Source organism: Rattus norvegicus, chromosome 2, assembly GCF_021556685.1.
Source record: "Rattus norvegicus strain SHRSP/BbbUtx chromosome 2, alternate assembly SHRSP_T2T, whole genome shotgun sequence".
Lineage (NCBI taxonomy): Eukaryota > Metazoa > Chordata > Mammalia > Rodentia > Muridae > Rattus > Rattus norvegicus.
The window spans coordinates 60,229,018-60,251,582 of NC_141535.1; the positions used below are offsets into that span (position 1 = coordinate 60,229,018).

The window sequence follows — 22,565 nt, forward strand, 5'->3', positions numbered from 1 at the left end:
TCCTTTGCTCATAATCCCTTGCTCTCCCATTCCTCCTCCCTTCTCAGAAAATGGGAGGCCTCCCTTGGATATCAACCAGCCTTGGCAAATCTAGTTGCAGTATGATGAGGCGCATCTTCTTTGGAGGCTCAACAAGGCAGCTCAGTAAGAGGAAAGAGATCCACCAGCAGGCAATGTAGTCAGAGACAGCCCCTCGTCATGCTTCAAGAGTCCCACGTGAAGACCCAGCTGCACAACTGTTACATATGTGCAGAGGATCTAGGTTTGTCCTGAGCTTGCTTCCTGGTTGATAGTTTAGTTTCTACCAACCCCTGTGGGCCCAGGTTAGTTGATTCTTAAGGTATCCCAGACCCCTATGGGCTCCTTCGACTCTTTCTCCCTCTCTTCTGTAGGATTCCACAAGCTCCACCTAATGTTTGGCTGTGGGTCTCTGAATTTGGTTTCCATCAATACTAGGTGAAGCCTCTCAGATGACAGCTATGCTAGGCTCCTGTCTGAATGTATAGCAGAATGTCATTAATAGTGTCAGGGTGGGCTCCTTCTCATGTCTCATGCCAGTCATTGGTTGGCCCTTCTCTCTCATTCTGTTTCATCTTTTACCCCTGCACATCTGGTAGGCAGGACAAACTGTGGGTTTAAGGTTTTATGGCTGGGTTGGTGTTCCAATCCCTCCATTGAAAGTCTTGCCTAGTTACAGGAGATGGGAATCTCTAGGACTAGCTAGAAACCTAGGACAGTGAAAACTTCAGGAATCTATGGGGGTGACCCTAGTTCAGACTCCTAGCAATGGGGGATAAGGAGTCAGTGGGTTATTAAGGAAGTAGAGAACATGGAGTTGGGAAAGAGAGTAGGTGTTGGAAAGGGGTAGGTAGGGGAGACTGGAGGGTGGTTATGGCTTAAATATACTCAATACATAGTTACAATTTCTAAAAACAAGTAAATGTACAAAATGAAGGTTTCATATTTCATAAACTATTACAGGTTCATTTAAAAAATTTTTAAACTCAAACTTTCAGTGTACAAAAGCAGCCATTTTTCTCCTTTGAGTTTTGCATATCTCTAGTACACATTTTAATTTAACTCTTCATTACAGACATGCAGGAATTATTAAACACAAGTGTTGGCAAATTGTGACCCAGGAACAAAATTTGATCCTTCACCTTGTTTTGTAAGTAATTCATTGTTGGAGTTCAATGCTACCTATTTGTTTGTATACTGTTTGCGGCTGCTCTCGTACAATCGTAAACATGAGTGGGCAAACAGGGAATTTTATGATTTATAAATAGTAAAACTTTTGCCATCTGAGTTTAAAAAACCTTCTGATATCTAAACAGCTACATATATATAATCTTGGAATATTTGAAACAGTTTCATCATACTGGTTATCAACTTTTTAGGAACAAAGGCTCTGTATAAACTGCATTGGCTCCAAGGCATGTAGGACAGGTGTTGGAGGTGGTCATAATTCAGACTGCGCATAAACTTATATGTCAGTCCAGTTTGTTTTTAACATGACCTCAATGAGAAGTGGTGCTTTTTGTTGAGAATGGCTGAGACTTTGATAAGAGTTGGATTATTTTCTTTAATTCATTATCAGGATTACTGTTGACTGGTTAGGAGTCCAGTCATAACTTGATGGATGACCGCTTTCCAGGTCTATGAAGGAAACAAGAAACTTATATCCAGACTATAAGTACAATTTTGTTGTTTTTGTTTTGTTTTAATTCACGATCACTCTTTGTCAAGAAGCAGGAAGACTGACTGATCACAATGGAAGGAGTTCAGAACATCTGAGTGGACAGGATGTTATGAACTTCTGTTATATCTCTATTTCTGGCTAACTTAGTTACTTGGGCTTATAAGATGACTGAGTAAACATATATGATCAATGCATCTCAGGGTTTGAATAGCATTAGTACCTAGGAGCTCTAGAGTTTGAATATAATTAGTCCTCAGAAGTTGGATGACTTACCTTTCCTCAACATGTCTTATTGAGATGACCTAATAAAAAAGGAAAGAGGAGATGGGTTATTTGTTCTATTCTCAGAAAATTTCTCTTCAGGTTGAGGGGATCTTGGAGGCAGATGTAATTTTCACCTGTTGTAGTAGCATGCTCTTGATTACAAGCCTAAGAAATGATGGAGAAAGAATTCAACTGAAGGTAGCATATTCCATCTATGGTGTGCATTAGGGCCTCTTTTTGAAATTTCAAAAGTTCTCCCAACCAACATAAGAGGTGATTTTAGGGAATCAGGTAATCGTTTATGCTCTGGCTTATAATCTTGCTTTGAAAGCTTTATCAGAAAAACATATCACAAAATCAGGGTGTTTTGCACCTTAAGTTGAACGTGCTTTCTAGAAACTACAATGGTAAATTCTTGAAACTATGTAAAGTATGTATCTCTACCAACCCAGACCTCTTAACCTTTTTATGGGTTATCACTCCATGCTGAGCAATTGGGTCATGTCTCTTTAAATTCTCTTGTTTATCATTTAAGTGGACTATCATTTTGATTGTATCTCTTTCCTTTAGTTGTGAAGATGTAAAAGAACAAAGTCAAGACATAATATTTTGGTACAGCATGTGCTAGTTTGCTCAGGGGATTTCCACTAGTGTGCTTACCCCCTTTGGGTGGGGCAGGAGATGCTGAAAGGACATCAGAGAGAAATCTAAATAGAGTGCAGGGAACTTAAAGAAAAATGAGAAACATCACTAATCCTTCTAGCGATTGTGGGTGAGCAATGGTGACTCTGGTTCTTAACGTGGATTCTTTGAAGCTGAAAAAAGGAAAAGAACTTCCCTTTTCTTATCTGTCCTCCCTGACCTTCACATGACAGGCATGTATTGCACTGCTTTGTCAGGGTTGTTTGAAAGGAAGATGAAGAAAGGGTCTCTAGGCATCTGAGAAGCCAGGACTCAAGGCAATGGTCCTTAGGTTTATTCCTTGGGTTTGGTCCTTATTAGTTTGCTCAGATTGTCAAACTCCTCTCTTCAGTCATCTCTTCCCTTCCTTACTCTTCTTCTCTAGTCTTTGTCTCATAAGTTCTTCAATGTGGTGGATCCCTAGAAAGGGAAGCTGTCTTCTCACATCTTGTATGTGAGCAGAATTGGAGCATTTCATAGATCTTCCAGTACCACTTGTGCAAGTGTCTGGAATCTTCTCTGGGCATTCAGGGCATCTATGAAACAGGCAAGCTATATAGGGGAGGTTCTTATTTTTGTGTTGTAAACCATCTTCCTATATAAACAAAGACTTTCGCTGAGGCCTTTGAGAGCTGAGCTTTTAGTGAGATTCCAGGTCCCAGGATGCTAAAACTGGATGAAGGGCTATGTGAATTCTCCGAGTGAGTACTCCTTGTTTGCTGATTCAGAGTCTACCCAAGAAAGGCACACATTACTTATATTCTCCCAGTTAGGAATGTTAAAACATCTTCTAGGAAAGTCTCAGACTGAATATCTTTTAAAGACGAGTTACTATTGATTTTAGTCAGTATATAAATGACTGGGTGCCATAATGACATTTTCGTGTTTATTACTTTATGTTGGTGGTAATCACCTTAATCACTTTCTTGGGCCTCTTACTAACATGCCTATTTCCTTTCCAGAACAGTCTCCCTCTTCATGTCACCCATTCATGTGTATCTCTATGAACTGTATATGTTCTGCAGATGAGAGTAAACATGAGACATTGTTTTTCATTTTTAAATCATTATTGTACTTTTTCTTCCTCCTCTTCTTATTCCTTACCTTCCTTCTGCCCTCATAGTCTTTCCTCTATTTATAAAACTTAACCCCTTCACACACACACACATACACACACACACACACACACACACACACACACACACACATGATTCCACAAATGAGAGATACTGTGATTTTTCTGAGTCTGACTTATTTCCCTCAGTCCTACCTGAAGCTTCATCCATCTTCCTCCAAATAGCAAAATTTTCTTTTTAATTTTCTTCATATTTTTAATTGGTTATTTTATTTATTTATATTTCAAATGTTATTCCCCTTCTCAGTTTCCCCTCCACAAACCCCTTAACCCCTTCCCACACGCCCTGCCTCTATGAGGGTGCTACCCAACCCATTACATTAAATAAGAGTCCACATATTCCTTATCCATTCCTTTCTGTCAGTGAAAAGTACTAGTCTGAATGTTTTTACTTGAAGGCTATAAAATTTCTCTTAAACATTATATTTTCCAAACGAGGACAATTGGAAAGTCACTTACCTTGCACACGAGTGTTGAAGGACATCAAAGTGAAACGATAATCAGAATAACAGGCATGGGATGCTAATCCTGGGTCCAAATCTGATGTTCTGCGAATACTTAAAAACGCTTTCCTGTATATTTCATCAGATCTGTACTAACTGCACCCCTTCTCCCTTCTTTAATTAGTAGATTCTGTATTTGAGATGTGAAGCAATCTTGGGCACCTGCTTTCTTCTGGGAAAGATCGTTACATCTGCTTAGTGGAGCAAGCGGTAAATGAAATGAAAACACTCCCAGGCATCAGGTAGGCGAGGGTGGTTGAAGGAACTCATTTACTCCAACACTAACTGAATAGAATTGTCTTAGCACTTTATATCGTGCTGATTCAGTCCCCAGGGCTCTGAGGGGGAGTCCCAGCATCTTGAAGTTTCATTTCTAGGAGTACAACTTTTTCCTTCTGTTGCTTTTCTTACATTTCTCTTTTCTCCTTACCACACATCTTCAGTTGTGTACCTTAATCTTTCAGTTTGTTCTCCTTCTTTTCTTCCCGGGTATAGTATGAAATGGCATAGCGTTATGCCTCCATAAGATTTCAAACTGTATCTTTGGGTATGACAGACACAGAGTCTGTGAGTTTTGGTGGTTTACTCCTTGTCAAAGACATTTCTATAAGCAGGCATGGACATCCCTTCCACTATAGTGATGATGCCTTGTCAGGAAAAGCACCCAGAGTAGTTTAAGGAAGAGGCTGGCTAAGAGACTGGTTCTGTCTCTGTTATGACACAGACCTCATGAGCCTGTGTTCTGCCTCCATCCCTTGACCTTAGTCCTACAAGGTGCTTTCTGAGGGATTTCAGCTGTTTGCCACCACTCTTCGAGGCATATTGTAACCCAGATGTGATCTGGAAATTATTTCTTTCTTGAAACTTATTGGTCAGAAAAAGTAGCTGTTATGATCACTTTAGTTTCAAAGGAAGAAGGGAAATGTGTGCTGAACTAAAGCTAGAGTTATATTCTGTAGTGACCTAAATATTAATATCACCAGGGTCCCATGGTTCCAAGCAAAGATTCCCTTCAATAGATTTACCTACTTCCTGTTTGGGTTCAAAGGAGGGAACATTATTTCAATATTGTCCTCTTCTTTTCATGCCACAACCTTGCTGTTAAAGGAAAATGACTCAGGGCCAAGCTAATGGAATTCTTGGTAAAAAAAATTAGGTTTCATATTGTAGTTCTCTATGTAGGATTTTGTTTTAAAAGTGATTTCTACTTCAAACAGCACTTCAATGAACTACCAGGGATGAGGCCTGGACTTGGAGTTGTTCCAGAGTTCAAATCTTCTTTTGGCAGGGTCTTTCATATGTACTTCCATAATCTGCAAAATAGGAGCTGGCTTATTCCATGGCCATTCTGCTATCAAAGTATATTATTCAGTACCATCACATGTCATTTCGTGCAACCAATTTTCTTTTCTGCCCTCTTTAATCATGAAGATAAATACAGCAAACTACACAGTAGGACATAAAGACAAATGCTCCTGTTTTCATTCATTTTTACTCCATGGCAGCAAAGGCATCCTTTAAATTTTACTTTCAATTTCTAAAGCCACGTTCCAGAAGACAGGGACGAGATCAGCTGTCAGGAAAAGCATACTTCGCCTTCCTACGTTATTTTAAACTAGTTTACCACACACACACACACACACACACACACACACACACACACACACACACACACACAGAGAGAGAGAGAGAGAGACAGAGACAGAGACAGAGACAGAGACAGAGACACAGAGACAGAGATAGACAGAGACAGACAGAGACAGACAGAGAGACACAGAGAGACAGACAGAGAGACAGAGACAGACAGACAGAGAGACAGAGACAGACAGAGAAACAAAGAGACAGAGAGTGTATCTTAAGTTCTGAAATGGAAAAGGTAGGCAAATTAAGTCAGACTGAAGAGCAGGGTAAATGCCGATAAATCTAAACTTAATCTAAACTGTGCTGAGAAAACCCCATAGGCTCAGGAGTTGCAGAAAATAGAGGCAAGTTGGCTTCCCTTCTTAAAGTGCTTCACCACAGAATTTTCTTAAACTAGCAAAGCCACAGGGAGCAGAGGACAGGTTAATTTCTTGGGGTCCCTCTCAGGAAGACTTTAGCTGCTTTCCTCAGTCCCCATGCACCCCACTTGTCTCTGAAAGGGTAATCTTTTTTATTCATTCCTGAAATCTGGAGGCTGTGTGACAAAGGTGCTTTAAGGTTAAGGATGTTTTAAGGATGAGTTAAGTGAATATAGTCCACATGCGTGGAGGTCTTCGGGAAGATGTTAAACTGAATATCCTGGCAAATGCTATGTACAGAAACACAAACGTATGGACGAGGTATCTAAGTGAAATGCCAATCACACCCAGGAAGAGAGAGGAAAGAAGAAAAAAATTCCTAACTTAGTTAGATCAACTAAAATAGGACTTCCATCCTGAATGAGAAAGTCAAACTTTTCACTGAGGCTAAAACCAAGGACTGAGGTAAAAGTGAGTTCCTGAGTTGTAGAAGTAAAGGATCATATAGCTTACACACCACAGTGCTCTCCACACCTAAAAAACCAGTGCACTTTCTTAGAGAAAAAACAGGTCCCCAGGGAAAGCCTGGACCCACAGTGCCCAACAGAACTCTGAAGATCTCTTATTTTATGGATCTCTCAACCAGGCAAATCAGTTCTAGGCAGTGTCGTCAGTGATCTACTTGCAACAGTTACAGGAACGCCATCAGCAGGGCCTTGGCTTCCGAGACTCATTCTGAGAACTGTGACTCGATGGCTCACTGCATGCTTTTCTCTGTAGCAAGAAGTCATCCAAAGGATAAGGAAGTCCAAGGCCATTTTAACTGAGGAGTAAAAACCAGGTCCAACATTTATATTTTTTTTATGCGATGTAGACTTCCCAGGGAGTACAAAAAATCTTTGTCTTAACATTTATTAAATAACAATATATCCAGATGCTTCCCTGACAAGTAGAGGATCCTAGGCTTGTTTTGAAAATGCTGTCGGGCTACATGCTCACCTGTGGCCTCGGCCTCAGGAGCTGGGTGAATTTTAAAGCTGACTCTGGAAGTCCAGTCCTTTAAAATGTGGGCAAATGAAAGATTGTTGGATGGGTTTTCCACAGTCAAACAGATAAATACAAAGTTGGGGAGAAGCTGGCCAAGCATGCGAGCTTGTGATGTGTTTCTGCTCAAAGTTGTCAGGGCTTTGATTGTCAAGTGGGGACAAGACTGGCATGTTTAATTATGCTCTAATGCTGAGCCCACAGACAGGAGAAGATTAAGATGAGGAATTATGACCAAAATTTGAGATGTCTAAAACTTTTCTGTCTACTTTTGTAGGAAAGAGAGCTATAGTTTTCCTCAAGTATCCAGGTGTCTATAATCTCAAAGATGTTAATAAATACTGTCTGCCTGACTTGAAATGGGTGAAGGACAGACACGAAGAACTCAGAATACTTACTGCCTCAGGTCCCACATCTGGTCTCCACATCCCTGATTTTGTCATTTTCATTCCCATTGGTTTTCAGCCCGACTGAGTCTCTCACTCATAATTATACAGTATGTAAAGTTTAAGACGTTCAGCCTTGTCCTTGACCTGCAGCTTCAGTATGCGTTAGCATGGGCTCACGGGGGAGCGGTGTCCCCTGGATATTTTGCATATGGGCGTATTAGAGAATCAGTGCTTATTTGTCTCTGCTACTGCATCATATGCTCCTACCAGGAGGCTGTGTTAGAGGCAGAGCTTCCACCATCGGCTTTGGGTCTTAGAGCCCCTGTGCGCTTCTTGCTACTGAAAATCACAGCAGCTACTGAAAACTCCCTTCTCTTGATTTAATGAATTCGAACTTTTCCAAAGAAGTTTTACATTGAGAATAAAAACAAATGAAATGAGGGTATAAATAAAACAACCTATGGAGCTCAGTTTCTCTTCCCTATGTAGATGACCTAAGAAAGTCTGCCAACTCAAGACTGAGCTGTTGCCACTCATCTTGGATCCCTTTCCATGCCGACCTTAGGCCCAACTGGTAACCTACTCTCACCGCATCCCAAATCCACCTTCCATGGTCGATATTCCTATCTGTTTTCATAGCCTCTGGTAGTGCTCAAATGTTCTCCGCACGCTGTACCCCATCCATCTCTAGGATGAATGTTCTTCCTTACAGCCTAGGGGACCTGCTCTCTTAGACTAGCTTTACGACTCCAGGCAGAAGCCTGCCATAGTCCCCATCCTGACTGCTAAGGTGTCATCCATCCTATGTCACAAACACCATATTGTCACATGCACCATCTTTTCACATGCACTTTATGCCATTCACACTCATTCTTGCCAGCATTGTGTCGAAGAACTAGCTGAGCCCTGGTTCAATACAGTGGTGGTCAATACAGTACATAGATCTCCTCTAAGATCTATGACTTCACTAGTCCCAGGCAGTTGGCTAGATTTCTAATACCAGGCATGTTCCTTTCCTTTTTGAGCAGAGCTAGTGTTGCGTATGTCACTATTGTACTTTTATGGATATTGTGCCATGTTGGTCATTGTTGTAGTTCACAAGCATCATAGCTGTGTAGGGCTATTAGTTGCTCCCATTCTTTGGAAGCTTGCATCTGGAACCATGGAAGCTAGCCCTCAGGGAGAAGGGCTACTGACTCTGTATGTGGTATTTTCAGCAATAGGCATTTATCTTCAACCTCTGGAAAGCGACCTTCAAGGTCAATATAAAGAGTCTATCATGTTTGGGAGTCTCTTGGACAACCCTGTCTAACAACTTACTGACAAAGACATCATACTTTATCAACATAGTATGAGTGACCAAAATCACAGCATGCCTACAGGAAGAGATGACTCAAAGTTCAGAAGATGTGATTTAAGAGTTACACATGACTCATGGGATTCCCATGAAGTTGACCAAGACCTCATAGGTCACATGGTGATATGATCATAGATGTACATGTGAGTCAGAGATCATATTTAAAACTGCCCACATTTCCCAATGCTGCAGGTGTGATGGAAAGCATGTCTGACCAGGACTGACATTTTCTCTTCGGGCATTAGGGCTTGGACAAGATTACCAGATACCTGTGTGTGTGATGGTTAGCTCTGTCATGTATAGTGGCAAGGTTTTAGAATTGACTTCATTTGTTTCATTAAAGAAAAAAAGATGACATTACGTGAATATATGGAGAAAATTCAGACATGGGTTCAAAGATCTTAAGGGGGAGGGAGAACCTAGGAACCAAAGGAGGAAGAACAGTGAACTGGTTTGACAACTGCCATGCTGTAGAAACTTGAGAGCAAATTGAGTCTAGGGGTACCCTACTGTGTGTTTTCATAAACAATAGATAGCTCTGATTCCTGTTCTAAAGAAACTTGCAGTAAAATCACCATCACACACACACACACACACACACACACACACACACACACACACACAAAGGATGGGAGAGAGAGAGAGAGAGAGAGAGAGAGAGAGAGAGAGAGAGAGAGTGTAAGAAATCAGTTGCATGGTACAAACAAACCACAGAAAGTATGTTCTTGTTTCCATAGAGTTTTAGGCTTCTGGAAAATGTCCTTAGCAACACCAAGAGTAGGTGAAATTGCAGTAACTCTGCCTCCTTTGCAGTTAGTTTGGGTGCCATGTTGATTTTTTTAATTGCCTAATCCCTATTCATAAAGACTAGTTACATTTTTGTTAGATCCCCACCCCAATTTCTGTGTAAATTTCAATGTGCTGATACTATTTTGCTTTTCCCAGAGGTCTCTGAAACATAACCATTGTTAGTTACTTTTTCCCCCTTATTTTACACTTTATAATTCTTTTCACAATTTGACTTTGAAAATTTCACTCCAAAGAGCCTTTGTCAGAAAATGAAGAGCTCATGTAGTCTCTGCTATAACTTTCACAATGTCATAGAATAAACAGAATTCTGCAAGAATTTGACTCCCTAAGGCATTGTATTCTAACAGGTGACATTGTTCATTTACCTAAGACAAATTGTGTCACTCTACAGACTTTTCCATGGCAGGTGTAATTGTACTGCAACTAGACTCATTAAATATTAGATGAATTTTCAATGCAAAACAAAATAATTATTCAATAAGACGTGTGTGAATTAAAAGTAGTTGGTTAATTTATTGCATGGAAACACCATGAGTATGTGTGACATAAGGTTAGGAAAGTCTGCTTCACAAAGCAGCATCATACATCATGGGTTATCACTGACCTTCACAGGTATCATTAGTTAATTATTCCATGTAAAAGAAAGATACACGAGTTTATCACATGAGACTTTCTGACCAGACTGGGAAAATATATCAAACTTTCTATATTCGGGGGAAACTCATTATTATTAAGAAATTAGAAATGAATGCATTTAATATACTTCAAATACAAATGTTTAGGTTATAATTTTCTTTAATAAATTTGACTATTCTATTACTTTTAGCTAACTGGTAATCCCTGCTCCTAATAGATTACGAACTTTTGCAGCAGTCAATTTACTGTCATTTATTTGTGTAAGGATTGGTTGTTTTATTGATGCTTTATCAAAATAATTTTAACTGATTATATAATTCCCATGTTATAGGTTAAATGTGTAAAAATGAAGTTATGGACCGAAAGTCTCACAGTTAGAACTCTATAATCAAAAAATAAATAATAGAGAGAATGAAACCAAAAATTCTCTCCTATTCAAATTTTTTTATTTTTTTATATTTAAAATTTTTTATTAGATATATTTCTTTACCTACATTTCAAACATTATTCCCCTTCCTGGTTTCCTGTCCATAAACCCCCATTCCCTCCCCCCCATATGGGTATTCCCCCTAACATCCCCCTTATTGTCCCCCATATTCCCTGCACTGGGGTTCCAACCTTGGCCAGACCAAGGACTTCCCCTTCCCCTGGTGCCCCAACAAGGCTATTCTCTGCTACATATGCAATTGGAGCCCTGGGTCAGTTCATGTAGTGGTTTAGTCTCTGGAAGCTCTGGTTGGTTGGCATTGTTGTTTTTATAGGGCTGCAAACTCCTTCAATTCTTTCGATACTTCCTCTAATTCTCCCTAAGGGGGTCCTGTTCTTAGTTCAGTGGTTTGCTGCTAGCATTGATCTCTGCATTGGACATGATCTGGATGTGTCTCTCAGGAGAGATCTATATCTGGTTCCTCTCAGCATGCATTTTCTAGCTTCATCAATCTTATTTAGTTTTGTTGGCTGTATATATATGGGCCACATATGGATCAGGCTCTGAATGGCCATTCCTTGAGTCGCTGCTCTAAATTTTGCTTCCATATCCCCTCCTGTGGATATATTTTTCCCCCTTTTAAGAAGGAGTGGGAGCATCTACATTTTGGTTATCCTTCTTCTTGAGCTTCCTGTGGTCTGTGGATTACATCTTGAACTAATATCCACTTACCAATGAGTGCATGTTTTTCCGCGATTGAGTTACCTCACTCAGGATGATATTTTCTAGTTCATTCCATTTGCCAATGAATTTCATGAAGTCATTGTTTTTGATAGCTGAGTAGTACTCCATTATGTAGATGTACCACAGGTTTTTTAACCCATTCCTCTGTTGAAGGGCATCTGGGTGCTTTCCAGCTTCTGGCTATTATAAATAAGGCTGCGATGAACATAGTGGAGCACGCGTCTTTTTTATATGTTGGGACACCTTTTGGGTATATGCCCAAGAGAGGTATAGCTGGATCCTCAGGCAGTTCAATGTCCAATTTTCTGAGGAACCTTCAGACTGATTTCCAGAGTGGTTGTACCAGTTTGCAATCCCACCAGCAATGGAAGAGTGTTCCTCTTTCTCCACATCCTCACCACCATCTGCTGTCACCTGAGTTTTTTATCTTAGTCATTCTGACTGGTGTGTGGTAGAATCTCAGGGTTGTTTTGATTTGCATTTCCCTGATGACTATTCTACTCAAATTTCTAAAATTGTAATCTTCATTCATTAAAAATAAACAAACAAAAGAACAACTAAGGGTTAGAAGAATACTGGACAATTTTCATAAATACATATATCTAAAAGTGACATGATTGTATGAAACAATTAAACCAAGTAACCATAATCTAATATGTAAAACACTATGGCCACAAATCTAATCAATTACAGGGTGGTATCAAGAATATAGCTGTGTAAGCCATCCCTCTATTTTCCTCTTCCTCCTTCTTTTTTAGATTATTGTTTTCAAATTTTGTTTTGCAAATGAAATTACTATTAATGCATATAATACCATTCTAAAGGAAAGTTTTTTTCAAGGGCAGCTAGCAGTTGCTCTGCAAATGGTGGCTATTTCAGCTAGCAGATCTGTTGGCTTTGTGAGCATCTGAACAGAAGGCTGGTTCTGCTACTTGGTCCCCTTTGGTTTTATGAAAACTGGGGCTTTTAAATTCATGGCCCATGAATCAATGAATTCAAACTACATCCATGAGATCAGTAATTTTTGGAGGTCATACACCCTGAGTTTATCTTCTTATATATCTTCCTGTGCTGATCCTGGGTGGATATGGTCCATGAACAACACCTCCCAAGTCATTATGGTCCTGTGAGGCTGGGAGAGATGGCAGTCAGGGAACATGAGCAAAGCTTTCTGAAGTAATATGAAAATTCAGCCAGCTGAGGGATGGCGAAATGAATTCTTGGTATCCGCATTTATTTCTGTGCCTTGTCAGGGGTGAGTTGAATATTTCTTATGTATATCTTTTCTTTTTTATACCAGTTTTTATTTGTCTCTCTTTTGGCAAAATAAGAGTTTTTTTATTTTTATTGCCAATTCCCTGGTACTTTGGTACTGTTTTTATTTTTTCTCCTTTGAGTTCTTATTGGTTTTGTTTCACTATTGCTCAAGATGTTATTCTCCTTTTTGGTCATCATTAATTCACTCCTGTTTGTCACATTTGCAAATGAACTGAGGTAAGCGGTCCACATGCAATTTTTATCAAGTTTAAAGCTATAGTTATTGGGAATTAAAATTTCATCATTTGGAAAATTAAATTTCCAGAAGTGAGTTGAAGCAACTGAAAAGCATGTTGGAATCCATATTTAATGCTAGCCACTGGCTCCCCTGTCAACTTGAAGAGTCTCTCTCATGTCTTCAAAGATGCAGTCACAAAGTACCACTTTCAGTCTTTCTCTGATTCACATTGAAAACAGAAACCAATTACCCTTTCCCCTCAACTTTCTAGGTAGATACTTTTGTGATTACAAGAAATGTTTGTTTATGAAGCCACTGGAGGAGCAATTACAATGCAGAATACAAGTTAATCATGAGTGTCAGCAGTAGCCAGCGTGACTATTGCTGGAATCACAAGGGATTTCTTTCAAAGGAAAACTCTGAACATGTTGCATGTAGAATAAAAGAATCCTAGTCAGAAGAGGGAATTGAGCAGCTCATGGTGGGTAAGCCCACACAGGTAGGAAGGTAGTACAGTGGTGTATTGCTTCCCTGTAAGTTCTGAGAGTCCTGAAGTTATCAGTCCCCAATGAGCTGTGTGAGAAGACCCATGTAGCTGCTGACTTGTAGCTGTTCTTGCTGGTGTTCCCATCTTCTTCCCACCACAGCTAAAGCATGCTTGGGACTCACATTTGTGGCTGTTCAGGTGAGTGCCACTTTCATGAGGAACATTGTGAACTTATAAACACACTTCCCCTTCCAAGAAGAGCCTCACTGCATGAATTTTGGCTACCGCTTCATCCCTCAGCACTTCCTTCCCTTCCCTTCCTTTCTGAGGGCTTCCCAAGCTTTTCTCCAGGTGTGGAGGTCTGGAGAGCATGCAGCAGGGTTTGCTGTGGCAGCTCATGCTCTTTCACCGCCGACTCCTTTGACCACACCACTACATCTTCTACAATCAAGAATAAACTCTTGTACCTTCCATGACAGCCAAGGCATGTGTGGAGACAATTTCAGTGAAACAGGAAACACAAAGGAATATGTTCAGGAACAAACTAATTTACTATTTAAAAAACTTAAATCTGGCCTGGTAAGGGCACCAGTGGAAGGGGAAGCCCTTGGTCCTGCCAAGGCTGGACCCCCAGTGTATGTGATTGTTGGGGGGAGGGCGGTAATGGGGGGAGGATGGGGAGGGGGACACTCATAAAGAAGGGGAGAGGGAGGGATTAGGGGGATGTTGGCCTGGAAACCGGGAAAGGGAATAACATTTGAAATGTAAATAAGAAATACTCACGTTAATAAAGATGGAAAAAAATTTTAAATCTGAAAATAGGTCACTTCAAGTTTAATGAGAAACTTGAGTTTTGAGTTACCCTTGCCTCATTCTCGTTCTTTCTTTTTAAAATCGAGTTATGTATTTACATCCCAAATGCTGCCCACCATCCCAGTCCTCCCTCCCAGGGTTCCTGCCCCCAATTCCTTCTCCCTTTCACCTCTGAGACCCATCACCCAGCCCTGGCGCATCAAGTCTCTGTAGAATTAGGCGCATCCTTTCCCACTGAGGCCAGACAAAGCAACCCTCTGCCCCTATGCATCTGAGGCCCTCGGCCCAGCCTGCTTATGCTCTTTGGGTGGTGACTCAGTCTCTGTGAGCTCTCAGGGGGTCCAGGTTAGTTGGCACTGTTGACTGTTGATCTTCCTGTGGGGTTGCCATCCCTTTCAGAGTCTTCAACCTTTCCTCTAACTGTTCCATTGGGTTCCCCACCCTTGGTCTAATGTTTAGCTCTGGGTTTCTGCAACTCTTCCCTCACATTCTTATTTTAATTCCAAGTTAAACTAGTGATCTGATTTTTTTTTTTGGTCTATATTTCCTCCTTGTCTCTCTTTTTAGCGCAGGCCACACATAGCTCATTCAGTTCTGTCACCTACAACCCAACCACACTTTGGCTCCCTTTCAGAGATTGACTATGTCAAAGGATCAGTGTTTTAATCGACTCACATGGCCGTCAGCCATTCCTCAGTCATGCACCAGCTTGCTTGCCGAGCACCGAGACAAGGTGTACAGGTAGGAAACTCACAGAAGTGGGGTTTTCCTGTTTACACAGTTTAGACAACAGTTCTGTCTCGATGCACAGCTTTGTTCCTGTCATGTACCAGAAGCTTCTCAGCCACTTTGAGGTACTCATTTGAGGTTTCAAATGAGTAGGGTTGCGTCTTGCTTTTCAGGCATTAAAAGTACAGAAAAATCAGCTGCCTTTTATTTTTTTTTTAGCTGAAAGGGAAAGCATTGCTGTTGCCCTTCTGATTGATTTACAAAATCTACTTTGTTCTTGGCCCCTTTCTTTTTACATGGTCTTATTACCTTCTGAGCTGCGAGCGAACGCCAAGTCTAAGTCAGTCAGCACTTTGTCTTAGAGCTGTGTTGGTTTCAGCTTTTGCTTACAGATGCAAATTGTTCATCAACAAACGTGGGAACCAAGAACTTTGTTTATTCTGACACCACTCCACTTGTGGTTTTCTAGGTGTTAAAAACTTTTTCCCAATAAGACAAACTCAAAATACATGTAATCAGTGCTTTGGCCATTAGGTAATTTAAAAAAAAAAAGATGGATATGGGTAGGGAGATAATTTTCAAACCTCTAAACATGTAGGTCTTCACAAAGCTCCATCTTGTCTCATTTCAAGATGATGTACACTAAATAAAGAATTCTTTAGGTGTAGTGGTGTCCGTTCAGCACCAAAGATATGTAGATGGATTACCTGAGCCTTCCAATACTATAGTGGCTAGTGACCAAGTCTCTCAAATAAGTTTTGAAATCAGAGAATTAATACAGCTCATTCAATTATGAATCATCATCTATTAGGAGATAGGAGTTAATGAAAGAGGGCTTTTTTTTCCTGCCAGTTTTATTTTTATTCTGCTTTTCTTAGACAGGGTCTTGCTATTTATCGCAGGATGGCCTCAGCTCATGACAACCGTTCTTCAGCCTTCTGAGTACTGAGATTATGGATATGATCATGCCTACTTCAAGGTTGAAATTTTGGCTCTTCAGAATGATACATCATTAGAGACACTCAAGGAGAAAAGTAGAAGATAATGGAAAATGATGTCTTTGTCTACAGAACAGAGAATATGGTTTATAATAGTACTTTCCTGTCATTTTATTTCTATCTGACTGAAGAAGCAATTCCATAATGATTTTAATTTATGTTCCATCTCAACAAGTACTTGGAGTTTTTTTAGAACCTGAAACAGGTCAGCCCAGCCAGAATGGTGAATGATTTGCAATTGTGCAAACCAGTCCCATGAAAGTAGGTCAAGGCATCGTCCTGCTCAGGACCTCTCCAGTTGTTCAGGAAGAAGTCCATCTTTAGCATCGAAGATCCATGCAGAGATTGACAACAAACAAGAAAGAGATTAGAGCTGTACATTCTGCCCCTTGGAATGCTGAACTGTGTGTCTCAATGCATTAATATAGATGGAACTGGCCTACACTATAGCGAGACAGATTCCTAGCTTGGAAAGCAACAGTGTCAACAGTAAAAATAGCCTTTAGAACAAAATGGCTGTCCTGGTGACATCAAATATTTCAAATTTCAGTAAATAAATAACCACAAAGGAAGTTTCATTGTGGGATAGCGATAAAAGAAATATTTCCTGGATTAAGACATAGCTTAAAAAAAAAAAATCAAAGGGTCAAACGAACCAACCCAACATGATAAGGCAGGATTAAGAGAGCAGCTTACTCTAAAAGCCTTTTAATTACTTGGGCATGGATAGGATTGATTTGTGAATTTAATACTCTTCTGACTTAAATTCAAAAATATTTGATAAGTATTCCAATAACTACTTGGTAATCGATTCCAATTTCAAGGATGTTAATTTGTTAAAAATTTTTTAAAAGATATCTATAGAAATGTCTGTTGAGAAGTCAGCTCTTTGTCATGCTAACCTTGCAAACGTATCATTGATGCTTAGAAAGAATAAAAGTATAGAATGTTATGTTTCTCTTCAGTTTAGAGTAGGTGCCCCATCAAATCACTAAAATCATACTTCCCACTGTGCACGAGCAAGGGTCACTCATGTTGCTCCACACATTCCTTGTGTGTTGCACAGTTTTGTCTTCTCATGAAATGGCTTTTCCTACATCCTCTTCTAATATTACTTGGGAGTATATTCAGTAATTAGAAGTCTAGAACCTAGCATTTTAGGTGACATTAGTATTCTGGAGATGCTAAGGAGAAAGAAAGCAGGGTGAAGCTGTTACCACCTTGGTGACCTCCCAGCCAAGGTAATGTCTCCTAGGAATGAGCAGGTATTGGACGACATCTAGCTGTAGGTTAGTGTTTGTCTGGAGGAAAAGGTGGCAAATCAAAAGGTAAATTATTCTTAGTTGATGGCCATCACCATTTCAACCAAGTAGGATTTAGAGCTTGTCCACTTGATATGTGAAATATGTTTTCCATAGACAATGGGAACACATACACAGACACAGACACACACACACACACACACACACACACAGACACACACACACACAGACATATATGTAAACACAGAGACACACAAATATACAGACATGCACACAGACAGATGCACACAGGGACGCATACACACATTGGTTCACACAATTATATTTGCCAAAGGAGATTAAATATTTATACTTACTTGACACTTGAAATTCTTTGAACAAGACCCCCATTATCAAATTATTAGTAGTTATATATATCTGCAATATTATTACAAGAAAATGAGACAGAAGACTATCTTTGTCCTACCTCATGAACAGAACATTTTTTGCAAAATAATAGTAAGAGAAATAATAATAACAGTAATAACAATAAAAACAATAACAAAACAAAAGATCTCAGGAAGAAGGAAGCACATAGCAGATGTTTTGATGTCTGGATGTCATTGTACTTCCCCATTGCCAAAAAAAGTAAACCTTTGAGTGAAAAAACATAATTTTTTAGACCCAATAGTTTGCACTGAAACCAAGCTAAAGTCTGTGCCTGTAGCACAGAGAGAGTTCACGAAACTTACATTTAGTTATATTCCTGAAGTGGTTAAAAATATTTCCCTGGACTCTGAAGCTAGGACTGTGGTTTTGGAAACGATCTTTGATATTATCAGAAAATCTACAAAGCAAAATGCAAGTGTGGCCATATTTTTTTCTTCCTAGTTGATCCGCTATATGTGTATTGTAGATGTCTCTGATTGTGTTCAGATGTGGGTAAGTAGTGAGGAGGAAAAAAAATAATACATCTAATCTTTGAGGATTGGAACAAAAACCCTTTTAACTTGTGTCTGTAGTAAGAAGGAGGAAGAACTGATACTTCTTAACTCTGAGGGCTGAAAATAAAACTTTCAAATTACGTATGCATCTCATATACTTGGGTAATGTGTCCCCCCTTCTGCACCACAATGTGGGGCAGACGTGTAGTGCTAGGGATGTGTGTTTCTTCAGAAATGGGTGGAGAAGGACATGTGAGAAGAGGCACTGAAGAAGGTTGTACCAACCTGGTTTAGGAACTACCAGACCTAGAATCAGGTAAGGTGTCAAGAAGCTTTCATTACTGCAATGATGCTCATCTTTAAAGATGACTGATTTGAAGGGGGTGGGCTCATGTCACCTTGGTCATCACTATGGTATCAGTCTTCACTGCCATTTCACTATTTGGTGGAACACCTGATCTGAGACTTCTCTAGGTATTAATCAGGTAAGCAAGACTCTTAAAGAAGTTAATCATAATGCTAGTTTAATAACTTAAGAAGGACAGACCATGTTCTGCTAGTACTGAAGCACTATGGTTTTTGTCATAAACTACATACATATTTTGTTCCTTTAAGATTTTATGATTTGGGAATTTAATTACACGAATATATTGTGTCTGGATCAAACCTACCCATCTATTATTTCTTCTTAAATGCCTTTCCTTCCCCCCATCACATTTTCCACCCAACTTAGTGTATTCCTTTTCAACATATTGAATTCACTTGCTGTTTTCAGCTTGCTCATGGCTATAGGGCTATGTACTGTAACATGGACAGCCTGTTGGAGTTGCATCCAGTGAAAACAGATTGTCTTTCCCTAATAGTCATCAGTTGACAATAAGCCTCAGATAAGGATGGGGACTTTGAGGGCGCCCCATCCCCCCAGTGTTGGAATGTAGCTGGGTTAATCTTGGGAAGCTCTTGAGCATATTTTGTTGTTAATGTTAGTGGGTGTTTTTTTCCAGTGTCAGTATGTGTAAACAGGGTTGTGTGCCCATGTATAATTTTACATCAGTATAATAGTAAATGCTACTTTTGAATGTTTTTCATTTTTTCCCTTGTACTCTCAATTTGGTCCTTAAATTTGGAATAATTAATTAGTGTGTATATTACATAGTTACAAATTTATTTGTGTGTGTGTGTGTGTGAACAGCTATGTATACATGAGTGTGGGTACCCAAGGAGGCCAGAGGATAACATCAGAACTCCTGTATCTGGAATAAAGCTGGTTCTGAGCTGCCTAGCATGCATGCTGAGAACTAAACTCCAGTACTCTGTAAGTTTTTTTAATTTATTTATTAATTTACTCCCCAAATATTGCCCCCTCCCCATTGAGCCACTGCAGATCTCCTCCATATTTTTATATAGGAACATAGAATAATATGCAGATTCTGTATACATAAACAAAAATATGTAGGTAGTGCTAAACTAAGAGCAGAAATTGATGCTTCCCTATGCCTGAGCTTCACATCTACTCAACAGTGTTCTGTGGAAACTTCTCTAAGTTATTAATTCTATAGCCCTTTCCTCTTTTATTAAAACACTGCAGTGCCCTGTGTTACAAATATATTACTACTGATTCTATTTTTTTTGAGTGGGCTTTTATTTCCTAGTTATGTAATTGTTTTTCAAAAAATATATTTTTTGATAGATTTACTGTGTATTCCAGGCTGGCCTTGAACTTGCAACTTTCTGGCTTCTGTTTCTCTTGGGATAAGGTATGTGCCATCACACACAGCTTACTATATGCAAAAACCAAAGGATCACAGTTTAGATATATAAAGCATCAACATTTTTATGTCTTTAAGTCTTCCTCTATATAACAGTACTAAATGAAATTTCTGAGTAGATTTCAAATATTTAGTTTTAATAAACTAGTTTGTTGTTTTCCTGGCATTGACTCTTACTTGCTTCCCTGTATGGGAGTAAATAAAATATTCTAAATAGTTCCCCAAGTGGAGTTAATGGATGCAATAGGTAAACACACAGGTTGAAGATAGACTTCTCTGGAATTAAAACCAGAGAGTGTGAACCCCAGTGACTCAGATGCACTGAACCCACTGAAATTCCTGTTTTCAATCACTTGCCATCAGTTAATCTGCAGGTATAGTCATCTACCATCCGTCTCTCCAACAGTTGCAGAACACAGCATAGGGGCTGGTTCTGTGGTGGAAAGTACCAGAGCTGGGAGATGAGCCTAGGATTAAAAACAGTAAAGGCTACTAAATAAGAAATACTCAAGTTAATAAAAAAAAACAAACAAAAAAAAAAACAGCTTTTAGCCATATATTTGTGTGACAAGGGATCTAGGCACGCATTTTTCTCTTTCAAGGAGAACTCTGCAAATAGTTACATCTTCCTCTCCAGACTCCCTGGAAAAATAACTCACACACCTCTATCAGTGTCATCACACCATTGCGTACCCATCTAAGAGTTGTGGTGCAAATGGAAGCATTTCCCAGCTCTGCATCTTAGGTCTCTTTTGACGATATGAGAATGTAGTGATGTCAGTGAGGGTTTATTTGATAGGGCATAGTTGGTAAAGCAGAAAGTGAGTCAGTGTCATAGGAAACTTGCAAACATTTCTACACAGTCCCATGGTTTGAATTATGACCACGAACCTTCTGTTAAATATGCAGTAATGGGCCTTCTAGAACAGTAAAGGCTACTAAATTGACTTAGATGCAGGGATCTGACAGACTGATTTGAGACACCTTGAACCCCAGTGACTCAGATTTATACAGGGTATAAAATAAAATTTGTTGAGAGGGTGAGGTTTGACGACATGCGTAAGTATCGCTATCATGTTGGTTAGCTTTGGAGCCTCTTCACCATAATGCTGGTTCCTAGAAATCTTCCTCAGTTGAAAATCCCTGACAGGAACTGAAAATGTGAGTCAAATGCTCAGGATCAGCTCCCCAAACCAACATCAGGTTTAAGAAATGCCTGCAACTACAGTTTCAATGGATCCAGCACCCTCTTTTTGACCTCTATAGTGACACCCACACATGTTCACACACACACACACACACACACACACACACACACACACACACACACTTAAAAATAAATCTTAGAAATGTCCCTCCTCTGCATCAGGAATGCATCATTTATATAATTTCTTCTTTGTTAGCATTTCATGAAGCCTAAAAACATACAGAAATCTAATTGGGCTTGCATAGTTAAATTCCACAAGTCTTTTAAACCTCTTTAAGGCTGTGAATAGTCTTACTCTTAAAAGCAGATATTCACATTTCTGTAGCTGTTACCTCTACTCACTTTCTCAGGGGCAATGGCCACCTAAAAATGTTACCCAAGTATTTTGGAGGAAGAGGGCTGTCTCCATCTTTTCAAGGCAAGTCCTGTTGTCCTGGGAGCACCTGCCATTCCTAACTTTCCTTCAGATTTGCTCCTTTCATCTGGGCACTCTCGTTCTTGCTGGTAAAATCTGCCTCTGCTTTCTTCTAGCATGCACTGTTCCTGGTATGGCTAGAATGTAGAGGGATGGATAGGAAGAACATTGCCTTCTTCGTGGCGGAAAGGACTCAGTCTCTCTTCCTTATCTGCCATATTTTGATAGAAGCACCAACCATCAGATGGTAGGGAAACAGCACTTAGCACATACTTAAGTTTCTCTTTTATGATTTTTTTGAGATTATAACACAATTACATCAATTTCCTTTCCCTTTCCAAACTCTCCACACACTCCTCCCAGCTCTCCTTAAATTCATGGACTCTTTTTCATTGATTCTTGTTACATGCATATATGTGCAAATGCAACCTGCCCAGTCTGTATAATATTTCACATTATGTGTGTGTGTGTGTCTGTCTGTGTGTGTGTGTGTTTCAGTGTTTCAGGTTGACCATTTGCTACTAGATAACAAATTGCTGTGCTTTTCCCATGGAAGACTCTTTCTCTTTCCCCAAACCTCTGTATTTCTTAGTTGCCTGTAGTTCTTTGTGTCAGGTTTCTCTTTCCTGAGGTCATCAGTACAAGAAAGTTGTGGCAGAAGACAAATCCAAATAAAAGAACACAGTGCCTGTGACTCTATCTAGGAACCTGATTGCTGGGCTCTGTCTGCTTCATCTGTGCCCAGGATCCACTTTATACAGGATGCTAACTTCCTGAG

The 22,565-nt window shown here is 39.7% G+C and overlaps 1 long non-coding RNA gene across 1 annotated transcript; it reads left to right on the forward strand.

Moving 5' to 3' along the window:
* Positions 1 to 4,406: 4,406 nt before the first annotated feature.
* Positions 4,407 to 18,548, forward strand: LOC148006656 (uncharacterized). The gene is made up of 3 exons (XR_015671177.1): positions 4,407 to 4,524; positions 15,052 to 15,225; positions 16,092 to 18,548. It is a non-coding gene; the product is annotated as an uncharacterized LOC148006656 (long non-coding RNA).
* Positions 18,549 to 22,565: the final 4,017 nt, after the last annotated feature.